This window comes from Megalobrama amblycephala, linkage group LG9 (genome assembly GCF_018812025.1).
Source record: "Megalobrama amblycephala isolate DHTTF-2021 linkage group LG9, ASM1881202v1, whole genome shotgun sequence".
Taxonomy (NCBI): Eukaryota; Metazoa; Chordata; class Actinopteri; order Cypriniformes; family Xenocyprididae; genus Megalobrama; species Megalobrama amblycephala.
This window is the reverse complement of record NC_063052.1, coordinates 11,043,666-11,059,444: the sequence shown is the minus strand read 5'-3', so window position 1 is coordinate 11,059,444 and position 15,779 is coordinate 11,043,666. Positions and strand designations below refer to the sequence as shown.

The following is a 15,779-nucleotide window of genomic DNA, read 5'->3' as shown; positions in this document are numbered from 1 at the left end:
ATTTTTAATTTTAATTTTTAGTGGCATCTAGAGATTTCGAATTGCAATATAGAGAAGCTACAGTGGCCAACACAGGACAAAGGTGTCATCGTCTGAGATAGCAGAGAGTAGCAGTCAAACAAACACGCTCTGTAGAGCAGTTTGTCCGTTTAGGGCTACTGTAGAAACATGCCGGCACAAAATGGCGACTTAACATGTAACGCTGCATTCACACGGGCGTCAGGGCGTGTTTGAAGCTTGAGCTGACACAATCGTCATCGTAGTACAACAGCCAATCACATTACTTCCCAGTGTTGCATGAACGTGATTGGCTAGCGTCTGTGATCTGATTGGCTGATGCCTGCGTTGGCACTTGAAAAGTTGAGAAATATTCAACTTCTGCCGAGAGCAAAGCGACGCGATGGAACCCACAATTCGGCAACGCATGACATCACCCATTCAAAGTAAATGAGAAACGTTAACGCCGACCCCCAGTGTGAATGCATCGTTAGGGGATCTGCAGTGTATGTATATAGAAATGGCTCATTCTAAGGTAATAAAAACATAATGGTCCATTATGTAAGGTCTTTATACACCACTGAAAACATAGTTATGTATATTATATTGCATTTCTGTCAATAGATCCTCCTAAATATTACACATTGCACCTTTAAATAAGAATAGGATACAGGAGAAGGAAGTTCAACACTCATTTTTTCTAAATCTAATCTAAAGTAAGTTTTGCATATTAGTATGATTGAATTAGATCACTGAAAAAGTAATCTGATTACGTAACTCAAGTTACTTTAATGCATTACTCCCACACTAAACAACCTGTAGGGATAATATAACATTTTCTTCCTTTTATACATCAGCACACAAGACCTTTCATCATAATTTTGTTTTATTATAATGACATACATTACAACACACATTGAGAGGAAACATTTGTCATTTCTGTATTTATCTGATGTTGCAAAATATGAAATGCTAAAATAAAGGCATGACATTCAGTGTTAGGTAAGTTACTCTAAAAAAAGTAATTAATTGCTAGCTGCATACATCTTCAGCAGTGTAAAAAAGTATTGGATTACTTAATTACTTTACATCAACCTCGACCAGTTGAACAATACAAGGATATGAAACTGCACTTTTAATTTTTTCAAATAAACAACTGACCGAAGTCTGTAAAGGGAGAAGGTTACGTTAAAAACAGACATTTTAACATGTAGTTTTGATGTTAAATCCACTATTGTTTAATATAGTTGTATAGTCTATACAGTGTTCAATGCAATTACATCTGAAGTAACTGTAATTAGTTACATTACAGAAAAATCAAGAGTAATCCCTTTACTTTTTTAAGGGAAAAGTAGCCTAATTAAATTACAGTAATTAGTTCAGTAATGAATTACACCCAACAATGATGACACTAAGATGTTAATCGTACCATTTCACCTGTCAGTGACTTTTCTAAACCACACTGTTTGGGTTTCTTTGGATCTTGTTGAAGCCTCACTGTGGAGAATTTGCTATCCAGCTCATCCATGAAACCCTCATCGACTGACTCACTGTCTCTGTCTTCCTCCCGTCCAGCGCCCTCTGCAGGCAAGAACACATGCAGCTGAGTACGAGACGTGGCAGATGAAGCATCAGGTAAATGCCGGGTGGGGAGGCAAGTCTTTCCTCTGACAGATAAAGTCTCAAGGTTTACAGGCTGCCTGCACTGCCTCACTAACGGCTGTAAGCCTCTGCTCTCTGTGGACCGCCGCTGACTGCGATTAATGGTTTGTGTAACCTTTGGTACAGGCCTCAGAGGCTGAGAGAAATGCATGTACACTTGATGATAGCTCTGCTGATGCGTCTTTGTGTTCTCAGGGGTCTCACAGGAGGAAAGAGATGGGCCGCTTTTGAGTAAAAGGGGGTGGTGGTTTTTCGAAAACCCCTCGAAAACCGCCCTCTGGCCTGGGGTGAACAGGGAAGGCTCGCTGATACTGCGAATCAGAGGAGACCAAAACAGACACACATGAGGTTAATCAGAAAATCTTCTGGTATAAAGCTGAAGGAATGGAAAGATTAGGACTGTCAAATACCTAACGTTACACTACCTTTCAAAAGTTTGGGGTCAGTAAAAGAAATTAAAGGGTTAGTTCACCCAAAAATGCAAATAACGTTACTCACCCTCATATATCGTTATACACCCGTAAAGGCCTGTACACACCAAGAACAATAACTATAAAGATAACGATAAAGATATAGTTTTAAAAATCGGTCTTAATATAAAAGAATAGCACTGTCCACACCACAGCTACAACGATAACGATTTCAGAACAATTTTCCCCCGCTGTTGAACGATAAAACACTGCCAGCCAATCAGAATCCATAATCATTTAAAGGCTCGCGCATTTAAAATGGCCGACAATATTTCGGAAAAGTTAATCGCTGAGGTCCAAGAAAATAAACCACTGTTTGACAAGTCAAACCCCCTTTTCAAGGATACTTTAAAGAAAATTATATTTGGAAAACAGTTCGGTCATACCCTTGGAATAAATGGTGAGAAGTATTAATGATAAGATCATTATGACAGGCTAGCAAACTGTGTAACATAAAATTACCTCAGGTATCCAGCGCTAGTTTTGACATCAATTGCTTTGCTTGCAACTAGATGTTTTTATTCCACTATATTGACTACAGCTAAATTCACTGTTAGATTAGATCGATTACACTAGCTATTCACTCGAAACATAGCATGCTGAGGACATCTGCTGGTTAAACCCATGTAAATGCAACAAGAAAAACATGTTGTACACACTTTGAAACCGCAGCGCATGAGTTTAGAATAAACAGACCGTTATCGTTCGTTAGTGAGGACGCAAATATAGTTATCGTTATAGTTATTGTTCTTGGTGTGAACGGGCCTTAATAATGCTAAAAATTCAGCTATGATAGCCTATCACATGAATAATAAATTACATTTTAAAATATATTCATATAGAAAGTTGTTTAAAATTGTAAACACATTTCACAACATTACTGTTTTCACTGTATTTTAACCAACTAGATGCAGCCTTGGTGAGCATAAGAGATTATTTAAAAAAGAAAGAAAAAGTCTTATTGACCCCAAATTTTTAAACAGCAGTTACTTTAAAGGGATAGTTCACCCCAAAAATGAAAATTGTCACCATTTACTCACCCTCAAGTTATTCAAAACCTGTACGAGTTGCTTTCTTCTGCTGAACACAAAAGAAAATATTGAAGAATATGAGTAATCAAACAGCTGATGGGTCCCATTGACTTCCATAGTATGGAAAAAGATACTTTGGAAGTCAATACCAGTATTCTTCAAAACATTTTTTTTTTTTTGTGTTCAGCAGAAGAAAGAAATTCATACAGGTTTAGGTCAACTTGAGGGTGGGTAAATGACAACAGATTTTTTTGGGGTGAACTATCCCTTTATATTATATATACATATATAAGTTTGATAACTTTGAAATGCCAACTGATCTGGGTCATTAAACTCTAAAATATATATATATATATATATATATATATATATATATATATATATATATATAAACAAAAAAAAACACTGCAACATCAAATCTTTTGCTCTGGAGATGCAGGAATGATTCTATGATGAACATGTTATTTCAAAATTATCCATTTTTGATAATCTTTAGTTAGTTCAAGTTGTAAAATGTGGTGAGACTTTTTGAATGAATAATTCAGGATATATAACTTAATAGTTCACATCTTTACTTTCCTCTGCTGATTTTAAAATATGTCCATCATACATTGTACTGCTTGAGAAACCCTGGCAACATTAGCTGTCGTTGTATAATCAGTGTAATATAGCTGTTGTTTTTTTCCCTGTGAGCTGTTTGGGTGTGTTGCCATGCAAGAGGAATGTTTCTCAGGTTTCTTTCTCTTCAGGTTTGACACTTCCTGTTACTGGCTGATGAAGAGATGTGTCTGGAGTCACATTTATACAGCTCTGAAGTTTAATGCGAACCCCAATAAACTCCGCCAATTCTGGGTATTGCACTGCTGTAAGTATTAAATTTGTTCTGAATATTAAAAATAATAACTTATTTTAAAATGTTTTATTGAAATACTATAAACATTGAAAATAAAACAACTTCATATGTGCCTTCAAATGTTTTTTTTTTTTTTTTTTTTTTTATTTAAGGATTAATATCACAGATTAGCTAAATTTAAACCAGGTCCTGTTACACAAGTTTGATGTAGTAAAGATTCCACTGTAAAAACTGGTAATCTGCCATTAACCTTAAGTGCTGATTTAATGCATAAAAATGGTTTTGTTGCTATAAATCAATGTATTTAGACGGATTCAGTGATATTAATATTTTTGACTTGAATAAACCCAGTCAAATTAGCGGTTATCATTTGAAGATGAACTTTTTTTCCCCAGTGTATACAATTAAGGGCTTTTCAAAAATTCATCCTGTAGTCCCAGCCAATAGATCCCTAGACTTCGAGGCGCCAGATATCAGCTTACCTGAGAGGCACCATGGTGGTCCGACCATGTGTTGATCTGGACAATGATGGAAGCCTGAAATCATCTCTGCTCCGTGAGCCAGGAAGTGGGAGCACAGAGCTGGAGAGCAGGTACGTCCGGACCAGAGTGCGATTTCTCTGCATTGCCCACTGATGCTTTAACTCCACAGTGTTCACGCTCAGCCCCGAAGGTCTCGTGGTTGCACTCATGTCTGCACCAGACGGACTGCAGCCGCCCCTCAGGGGTGCATGTGTCCGCATACAGTGATCAATCATTCATGCACATTAAAAATACATCAGGCAAGCCCATTGGTCGCACACCACCAAATTCTCCCTCCCGGTCTCCCTTTCCCTCGTTCCGTTGTCATCTTACATCTCACAAAAAGACTTGAGCGTTTCGGACAACCTGGCACATGGAGATATCTGATGTCAGGGATGCCTTTGAATCATCTTCAATTCAATAAATCCCAACGTTGGCAAATAAATTGAGATCTGTACCTCAGATGAACCATTTAAAAAAAAAACTAGAATGCATGTTGTAGTAGTATATAATTTAAAATTACCCTGAAAAGGAACACGTCCCAACCTGAATACTCATAAATCCAAGTAGTCTTATATTTATGCATCACACGAAACTTTCTGCCAACTGCTATGTCAGTAAATATTTATGGTGATTAAGCAATCATCTTAAGTGACTGTTAAAATGATCAGACTAAAAGGATGTGAATTTAATATTTGACCATCATAACACTAAACAACCCTAAGTGTTTGCTAAAAACACTGTCCAAAAACCCTAACCCACATTTACCTCACCACACTTCTCAGACTGCAGGTTTATTTTCCTTTTTGAACTATTTCCAGAAGTAGCTGTCAGCCAATAGGACACAACAGTGATAAAACAAGAGAAACATAGCACCTTGACCTTAATTGATACTGGACAGCAGCCTGGGTGCTACTGGGTTACAGAGGTCCGTCTGTGTTTATAGACCTGCAGAGCTCTTAAACATCTCATTTTCCTCTCTCTTTTTAAAGAAATCTTGCCAGTAATTTCAATAAAAAAGACATTAGATTGATATGCTAAACCAAAATACTAATATTCTAGAAACAACTCCAAATCTTAAAAGTTAGCTACATGATCAAGGTTCTGCATTTTCAGGTAAAACTTGCAATGGTTTCATCTTAAATTCTTCACAAAAAAAAAAAAACAGACAAATGGATCTTGACAGTTTATTAATAGAAAAAAATATGGATACAGTCATGATGCATCCAGTGCTGCAGTAAAGATTTCCCTGCTGCCACGTCTCATCTGTACGTCTCACTCCCACAGGACTATACAGGACAAAGAAAGATAAGGTAAAAATTAGTAATCTGGTTCCATAACAGCATTTTCTCATCTTGAATTACAAACAGTAAATTTACAGTAAATTTATTATGCCCCTTTTCACAGAATGTAATCTAAGTCTCTGGTGTCCCCAAAATGTGTCTTCCCAAAAAGTTTCAGCTCAAAATACCCCATAGATCATTTATTATAGCTTGTCAAATTTGCCCCAATTTGGCTGTGAGAAACACAGTTTTTGTGTGTGTCCCTTTAAATGCAGATGAGTTGCTGCTCCGGCCCGCTTTACACAAGAGGGCGTGGCTTTAACAGCTCACGCTTTGGTTGCTCAACAACAACAAAGCTGGAGAATCTCACGCAGCCAAAATGACAATTGTCAGTAACGGTGTTCAGCCTTGCGTTGTTTAAACCGGAGTCGGACACTGATGAAGTTATGCATCTGGACGTTTCTGAATGGTTAGTGGATAAATTTATGTAGTTGCTGTGTTGACTGAACTCGTCGACTAGCATGTGCTAGGGGTTACACCGACTAATCGACGTTAAACCCTTAGAATGTGCCATTATGTTTATCTTTTGTGCAAATCCAGCATTGAACTGACCCTTGTTTATGAACCAGTCCGGCGTAATATATCTAAAAATATATTATTCTATTATAACATCACAAACCTGCATATTATCGTCCGCTGTACAGGAACATCTACTGCTGAACAAGTCATTAGTTCACAGGTTCCTCGGTTGATCTAAAAGACAAGAACTTTTTACTCCATCATGCAAACACATGCGGGATCATCATTTGCTTGTCATTGTCTTTGGTGAATGCTTACCCATTTCTGAAACTGTATGATGCTTCTTAACCTCCTTCAATCACCTGAGGCCCCTGCAGTAAGAGAAAGACAGTGAGGATGCAGAAGTAAACCAATACACAAAAGTCCTACCTTAAATGCTGTACATGTGACTGAATCAAAGCAGGCTATTATCATTAACAACATCTAACACTACATATATGAAATGGAAAACAAAAAGGAATTATAGCTACTTTAGTTATTTCCAAAGCCAAATCCCCCACAATCATGAAAAAGAAAAAAAGCAGAAACAAAAAAAAGAAAAAAGCACATAACTTGTAAGTAAGTGGTTAGGAATATTCAAGTTAAACAGCTAAATAATTTGTTTTTAAATACTGCTGAAGAGTAAATATTACTTCATCTCATGCAAAAACACAGTTGCTGTACAGCGTAAATGATACTTGGACTCATTTCCACACAGACGACACCACCTCAAACACAAATCGCAGATTTCTAAAAGATAAGGATGTTGGGTTAAAGATCTGCCTCTCTGAGGCAGCTGCTAGGTCAAAAGGGTAGTTCTGGCATCACACTCCATAGAGCTGAAAACTCATGGTCCATACTAGGGTTATCAAAATGACAGATTGGGACCAAGGTGAATGGATCACAGTGTAGATAAACAGACACCTACACATACATCCAGACAGTCAAAATGCTGATCCAGCATTATACATATGCTATAAAGATCTGCTCCGTTCATCCGCAGGAGCAGGAATACGCGCGCACACTCACCAGAGTGAATTTAGGGCACCATCAATACAGTAACATGGCTGCGATACACTGCTGGAGAATGAGTCACTGGCATGAGTGCAATACTTTTGTGAAGAATAAAAGAACACAATAGATTAGGGAAAACACCAAAGAAATGTACTTTAAAGCACTTTGATTACCCAGAGTATGTCCCACCCCAGTCCATATTCAAGTTCATAAAGAGTGGAGGCAGTATTTCTGTGATATATAAATATACCCAATAGTTATGAATATGTATATACACCAAATAGTTATGAAGTAAACAGACTGGATAGACTGCCAGGTTTGAGAAGAGAGAGAGAGAAAGAAAAACGACTTACACTGCACAAATGCATTTTGCAATGAGACAAAAAAAACCTAAAGGATATTCAATATAGTGATTTGTTGCACACTACAACAGATCATGTTGAAAGGTTTAAGCACTCAAGAGATTGGAGAGAATATGAGAGGGAAAAGTCTGCTGTGGTATGTCGTGGAATCTAATATGCTTGGCATCAGAAAATACAACTGAATTAATAGAAATTGTCTACTGAGATAATCCAATCATCACCCAAAATCAGAGTCATTATTAGGGAAACTACTAATTACAAACTAATAAATACAATTGACAGGAAAGACTTTTATATTGTTAAAATTCTATATACAACAAAAAATTATGAACTATTCAAATATTCCTGAGAAGTATCACGGTTTCCACAAAAATATTAACATTAAACAATACTTGAGCATCACATCAGCATATTAGAATGATTTCTGAGGGATCGTGTGACACTCAAGACCGTGATGCCGAAAATTCAGCTTTGTTATTTAAATTACATTTACAAATGTATTCAAATATAAGAATAATTTTAAATTGTAATAATCTCACAATATTACTGTTTTCACTGCATTTTGATCAAATAAATGCAGTCTTGGTGAGAACTAAAAAATATATTACAAAAAACAAAAACCTGACCGACCCCAAACTTCGGAATACTGTATGTGTGTGTAGAAGCAATGAACAAGCAATTGCGGCAGATTTCGCAGCTTCACTTCAGCTGCCAAATGACAATGCAATTGTGATTTTTCCAAGCACTCTATAATACTGAGATCTGTGCAAATCTATGTCATAATCATAAAAAAAAAAAAAAAAAAAAAAAAAAAAAAAAGTAGGAAAGTGTAAAATCTGGTATACAAAAAAGGCAATTACTCTGAAATGGAGTCTGTTCCAGTAGCAAAATCATGTTTAGAAAGTCCCCACACAAAACAGTGAAATTTGTTGTGCCTTTTAACTAAAATCAAAAATGAACTGAATTAAGAGCTTTATCTGAACATTTCCATTCAGATTGAAGTTCAAAGCACCTTAGCGTTCATCATAAACAGACGGTATTTCGTTTCGTCCCTGCCTAAGCAGAAAGAAAATACTGCTTCTCACAGTACCTTGAGTCAATAGAATGCCACCACCCCCTCGATCGTGAGGTTCTTGATATTTCATTAGTGTGCAGTGTTAAAATGCATGATGCCTGCTGAAGCAGTGATGCTGCTGCTGTCCCCGAAGACAGCTACTGTGAGGAAGACATTACAGAGCAGCTGAAATACACACAGAGGGAGCCAAAGTACCAAACACATTTCAAATATTGCTTACAAAAACAATTTCTGCACTGTGAATCCATTTTCAGGAGTGTGATGCCAGAACCCTGGTAGTATTTCAGCACAGCTGATGAAAAGTAGTACTTTATTTTCATGGAACAAAGACAAGATCACTTACCTTTTCCGGTGATATGCAAGCACACCTCTTGATGCAAATAAGTCCAGGCTCAACTGTCCACTGATCTGTAGAACTAATCCTCAATGTTACCAACTGCTGGAGTCTGTGGGTAAGCTGGACACTGGCCCCTAATGCTCAGCTATAGCACCACCATTCACTCAATACACAGTACAGAGACAAGCTCTTGCCATGTTGCTAAAATCTTAGGAGCCTGAAAAAGGCAAGTTTCCACTGTATTCTGCCGAAGGGATAAACAGTCTTAACCATAGAGTCTAAGTCACACTGTAAATAGTATATGGAAATTCGTGGTCCCAGTGTACAGTGCTAACTACATGCAGGGGATGTCAAAAAACTGGCAAAAGTTGGTTGTGTGAATTCCTACTAGCTTATCAAAATGTCAGAAAATGAATAAAGATGTTTAAAGTAAGGAATTTATCCACTTTAAGAATGTCTCTTAAATTATACACTATATAAAAATTAATTCCAATGGCTCCAAGCTGGATACAAGTCAAAAGTTTAGCCAAAAATTAAAAGTGTATCGTTTACAATCTCTTGTGTCACTCCAAACCAATGTGGCCTCCTTCTGACTAAGGCCCTATTTACACCTGGTATTAAGATGCATTTTGGTCGAACGGATCACAAGTAGACGAGAGACACACACATTCCGTTTATACCTGATGTTTTATAGGAGGCATTTACACAACACAGTTTTAAACTAAAAACGGAAAACGTGCATTTGGCCATTCATTTACATGACAATGGCATTTGGGGCCTAAAAATAACAAACATTTGAAAGCAGGTATCAAAGTGCAAGTTTTGGAAAACTATACTATTATCATCTCTGTGCAAACTACAAAATATTTAGATCTGAAAAGGAAATGGAGAAAAAAAAAGAAAAGAAAAAAAACACATGGAGAGCATCAGTTTTCGTTTCTGAACCTGGTGAGCGCGTGTTAGGAATTACACTGTGCTTAGTACCTTTTTTGTCTTCAAACCAAACTTGGGTCTTCAGCCGACAGTTTAAATCCCATCTGGCTAGCGCGTTTCCCATAATGTTTACACATTAGGTCAGTAGGCGAGAGTGGGCGATCTCTTGTGGCTGTTTGAACTCATTCGACAACCCATGAGCACTTACACTACGAAAGCAATCCTGTCAAACGCATTTTTAACTACCTCAGAAAGAGGTTGAATGTGGACAAGCTCAAACCAGTTTAGACCCCGTTTAAGGCCCAGTATACTTCAAACAAAATCGAAGAACGAACTGATGTGATGTCATTTCAAACAAAATCAGGCCAAAATGAAGTTCGCTTTGTGTTTTTTTTGGAAGTTCGAAACGGCTTGCCAAAGCGAACTATTAGGAAAAGTTTGCTCCAGCTGCAAAACACCTTCGTACTAGGGGTGGGAATCGGAGGGTAGCTCACGATACGATACGATCACGATAAATGGCTCACGATAACGATAATATCGCGAGTTAGCGATTCTGCGATAATCGATATATCGCTAGACAATCCTATAATGATACATCGCGATATTGGTCTTAATATGAAAACAAAATGCACGTGAAAAGGTTATAAGTGCAGGTTAACGGATAAATCCGATCTTATATGTACATTTAATAGAGTTCACGTCACCGAAAGCAAGAAATATGAGGTGCATTTTATTGACCATCAGTTAATTTCAAAATCAAAGACTGCAATATATGTTATGTATAAGGTCTCATTACTTTTAATGAAGATAATTGTGTGTTATGCGTCTGCGACTTACTTTCACTTTCATATGCGGCAGTTTGCGCGTCAGCTTGCTGAAGAGATCTGCGGCGATGTGTGATGCAGTAGCGTTGTCATATCTGACTCTCACATGTAAAATTTACATATGTAGTTTCAACAACCAGATGCATTTAGACTGAGCATAGACAGTTTTGACTGGAATGCGTCCCAGACCATCTCCTGAAGTGGTTTGAGCGATCGGATTTAAATCCATCTCAAATGCGTTTTTAGGCATTTAGGCATGGTCTTTTCACGATCGGATAGCTATCCGATCAGAGAAAATGCATGAAGTCACCAGGTGCAAACAGACCCTGACGTTCTTCAAACGCTTAGATATACACGGGAGCGTTCGAAAGCATGCAGGCGTCTATCAGAGGATCCCTCATATATGCTTTCAAATGCTCCCGTGTATATCTAAGCGCTCGGTGAAGAACGTCAAAGATGTCTACGACTGTCACATCAATGGTATAAAAGTGCGTCAAGACTTTGAACTTAAACGTGGCTGGGGCATCTATTTTACTCACACTGCTGTCCGCCATCCTGTTAATAACCTCTTTTTCTTAGGCTAGTTAACTTAAGTTCACGTTTCCCTCATTCATGTGTTGAGCGCCGCCTTGAAGTAGGACGCTTTGAGCAAAGAAATCTATATATAGCGCTTTATTTTTTTAAATTAAAATATCGATTTGGCGCAGCGATACGATTCTCGTATCGCACAGAGAAGGATGACGATATATCGCCATATCGATATTTTGTCCCACCCCTACTTCGTACTGCCATTGGTCCGTGACGATAACGTAATAGGAGGTGTGCGCCGAGGCGCCGCCTTCTCTCGTGTGGGACGTGTCTTTGATTCATTTTGCGTGTTTGAGTTTGAGGTAAGAGCTCCGTGGGTGAAAACATGAACACACTGGATAGCCGCTTTATAGTACAAAATGAAGTTGTGCTTGTAAAAAAAAATGAGGCACTAAACACTGTTTTTCATGTTTGATACTGTAAAGCTGCTTGATTTTAAGCAATCTATTGAATAAAGTGATATATGAAGATGTGACCTGACTGGAGTGCTAATTTGCAGAGCTCGTGCTAACATACCCATGCTGTTATGATCAGAAGCTTTTCTTATGCTTTCTATAATAAATGCTTGCTGTTTTCTCATTTTTGTTGTTTATTTTGTTACTGAGAAGAAAATGCACGGCACATATTTCATATAACTGTTGCTCTCAGCAGTGTGGGTGGCGTTAGATGTTCGTTTACAGTATATCGCTGGTCATGCATTTCGAACTTCGTTTTACCCCTAAAAGAAGAACGAAAAAGAACTTTGTTTGAAGTATACCGTGGCCTTTACACCTGTATATATCGTCGTCCACTTGTGATCGGATCAAACAAAACATCTTAATACCAAGTGAAAACAGGGCTTAAAGGTGCGGTCACATTTATCATTGATCTGACAAATTTCACACATTTGTCTTAGTCAACCTCTTTTTGAGTCATCTTAAATCATATTGAGGCAACTCTGAGAGGACTATGGAATCTTGACTTGTTATTCCACTTATTCAATATTTTACAAATTCTAAAGTATGTATTGTAAGTATATATATATATATATACACTGTACATTTCATACAGACTTATATGGCGCTTTTTGATGAGCTTGAAAAAATGCAGTCCACTATGTGTGTATCGGAAGAAATACAGGTTTGGAATAACACAAGGGTCATTTCCATTGAGTGACCCAGCGCTTAAAATATGGTCTGAAGTTGACTAGTGATTTTTTTCCCTAATCACTCTCCTCCCCAGTGTGAATCTGGACTAAAAATGTTAAAAAATAAATAAGTAAAAATATCCACCTTATTCTTCAAAACGGAAGTAAGATTTTCTGTGAATGTGCTGAGACTGGAAACAACTGGAATAACAAAATGTAAATTTGCACTAAAAACAGTTTTAACACAATTACAAAAAATTTACATAGTATGATAAGTAACAGTTTCCAATATCAAGCAGCGTAACAGCCAGTTTTTGTACAGCTAAAATAATAAAGTGGGTGAGCCTGGAAGCCTCAACACATTCAAGTTATAATGGCAATGCCCGCTCTTACTTTAAAAATAAGGTGGATGGTAGTAAACTGTAGAGCTAAATTGAAACAGGCACAATTAAAATGGTTTGCTTGCAGGACTTGGCAGACTGTAAAATAATCATGCGATTTGCACTTACCAAGCCTGGAGGTGGTGTAGTGATCTTGAAAATTGAGAAGCCAGTTAATTTTTAGCTTTCTCTTCCTGCTAATACCCAAGAAACTAGCTACAAGAGCTTCAGGTGGGAATGAGAAAACTCTTCCCATACATTCAATGCTTTTCCCCAAGAAGTCTAAAAAGATTGAGGAGGTGCAAAGGCAGGAGAATACTCAGATGAATTAATTTCCTGATGCTTCTAAACAAGCCTCCTGTCTGTCTAAACACTGAATACTTAAAGGGGTCATGATTGAGAAATCAAATTTTCCTTTTTTTTTTTTTTTGACATGTAGGTCATTACTATACTATAAAAACTTTGTAAGTTTCAGAACTCAAAACTTCCTTGTTAGTCCCAAAATGGCTTTTATTGAATCCAAGCTCAGAAAACGACTTTTCAAATTTTTTCACATTATGATGTAATAGTGAGGTGAAAGACCGCCTCTGCAGAATCAGATCAATGCCTACTTCTACATCGTCACGTCTTCGGCCCCACCCACTGGCATGAGAGATACAGGATCATTGGACCAAAAATAACTATCATCCAAAGGACCCTAATGCTAGGAAAATGGTTATTAACTATGTGAATGTCTCAGTAGAGCATTATTTGTTTGTTCGTTACATTTCACAGTGGATTCTTTGGTAAATCAGTCGTAATTTCGGCGCAGGCTTTGCAAACGCACTTTTACTGTAAGATACGGACAGACAGTATAAACTGATTAAATTACATAAAGCGATCAAATAACCCCTTTTATAATTGCTGGAGCTGTCAAATCACAAAGCACAAGTTTATCAGTGACGGAATTCTGGACTCTCTGCAAAACTCCGTTATAATCAATGATGACGCTGTCTAAACTGCACAATGAATTTCTTAGTTACATTGTGTTTGCACCGTTACGATGAAAGCATTTGAAATCGAATCAAAATCGAGCTGCAATGACAAGATGATGCATTCAACACATTAAACAGTCATTGGCTACAATGCTCATCACTGCAAGCTTTCATGTCACAGGTGTAGATCTAAATAATGCTATAAGCAACACTTTTCATGATTGTTTAATCTCAAAAACTGCAATACAAGAATGCAGTAAAAGTTTTAGAGAGCTCCATATGTAAAACTTAACTTATTTCATTAGCAAAGACGTCAACCAATCATAGCAGTGGGCATTTATATTGAAATCAGCAGACATGGCCCATCCAAGAAATAGGCTAAAATCAGAGTAGAAAATGACCTTTTATTAAATTATAAGTTTTTGATGTAAAAAAAATAAATAAAATCATACTAATGTTATTAAGTGAACCTCAGGAAACATTACATAATAATAATAAAAAAATCAGTTCTTGACCCCTTTAAGTTCATTAGAAAACTGAGTGGTTGGTTTAAAGTAGTCTTTCCAAAATAATAGATTGTGTTTGACAATGCATAGCAATTTGAAAACAGTTCATCTTCCTCAAAGCTAGCAAATTTAAGTATTATGTAAATGTGGCTTTACGAGTCTACAGGACAAAACAAAATCCCCAAGTTGCCATCATCAAGCACAATCCTCAGCAGTTCTTATATGGTTTATCACTTGTTTCTTGAAGAAATCAGCTTCTGCAATTTGATGGTTTGATTAGATTCATAAATTCAGGGGGAAAAAAGTTAATTCCACACTTTAATTACTCAAAGATCTCTCACTGAACCAACATTACCTTAATAAAAAAGAAAAAAAAAAAAAGAAAAAGGAAACAGTTATGGCAAAAATATCTCGACCCTCAATGCAGTCTAGGAAATGTAGTCTAAACTGAACAAAGCTGCTCAAAAAGGAACCACATAAAGAGAACAACTTCAATAAATCACAAATAAATTGGCTATTCTACAATTATAGACCACAGTAATTCAATTCTAGAATTAAGAGCTATGGCTGGATTAATAAAGCTTCTTTAATTAAAACATTTTTAGTAACACTTTACAATAAGCTATCAGTTAATATGAACTGAGATTTAATACTTCTACAGCATTTATTAATCTTAGTTCATGTTTATTTTAAACATTAATACATTAATATCAAATGTTGTATTTGTTAACATTAGTTAATGCACTGTGAACTAACATGAACAAACAATGAACAGCTAGATTATTATTAACTAACATTAACAAAGATTAATAAATACTGTAACAAATGTATTGCTCATAGTTAGTTCATGTTAGTTGATACATTAATGGTAACAAAGGAGACCTTATTGTAAAGTGTTACCACATGTCCTTAAGCATTCTTACAAACTACTGAGAATTTATCTTAAGCGTAATTCTTGAAAAATTCTCAAGTTCTTAAATATTTAATAAAACAGGCTTTGATGTTATCCAATTTTATGGGACTCAACTCAATGTGCTAGCTAGTTAACTCAATGTGAAATACCTCAAAGGCTGTCTTTTTGCACTGCCTGTAGATTACTATAATAATCTGCAGCGTCACATTTTTTAATATGCTGTATATTTTTAAAGAGCCTGTCTCAAGATGAAGTGCTCTGTTGTTGCACTCATTTGTGCCGTTTTTCTTGTCCTCTAGAATGAATATAGTTAAAAAAAAATTTCTTGCCCTGCCAAAATGTTTACTAGTCCCACCACAAAATAAATTGTTT

At 36.7% G+C, this 15,779-nt stretch overlaps 1 protein-coding gene across 2 annotated transcripts in view; it reads right to left on the bottom strand.

Moving 5' to 3' along the window:
• Positions 1-865: 865 nt before the first annotated feature.
• Positions 866-15,779, bottom strand: part of sfpq (splicing factor proline/glutamine-rich) — a 31,204-nt gene continuing 16,290 nt past the window's right edge. The window contains exons 10-14 of one of the 2 annotated variants that reach the window (XR_007186360.1): positions 6,655-6,707; positions 6,497-6,570; positions 5,748-5,823; positions 4,496-4,900; positions 866-1,970 (exon numbers count right to left, since the gene is read on the bottom strand). The gene's annotated coding sequence lies outside the window, so the exon portion shown is untranslated. Of the gene's footprint in view, positions 1,971-4,495; positions 4,901-5,707; positions 5,824-6,496; positions 6,571-6,654; positions 6,708-15,779 lie in introns of those variants that run through there. The other variant, XR_007186359.1, reaches the window with a different exon arrangement.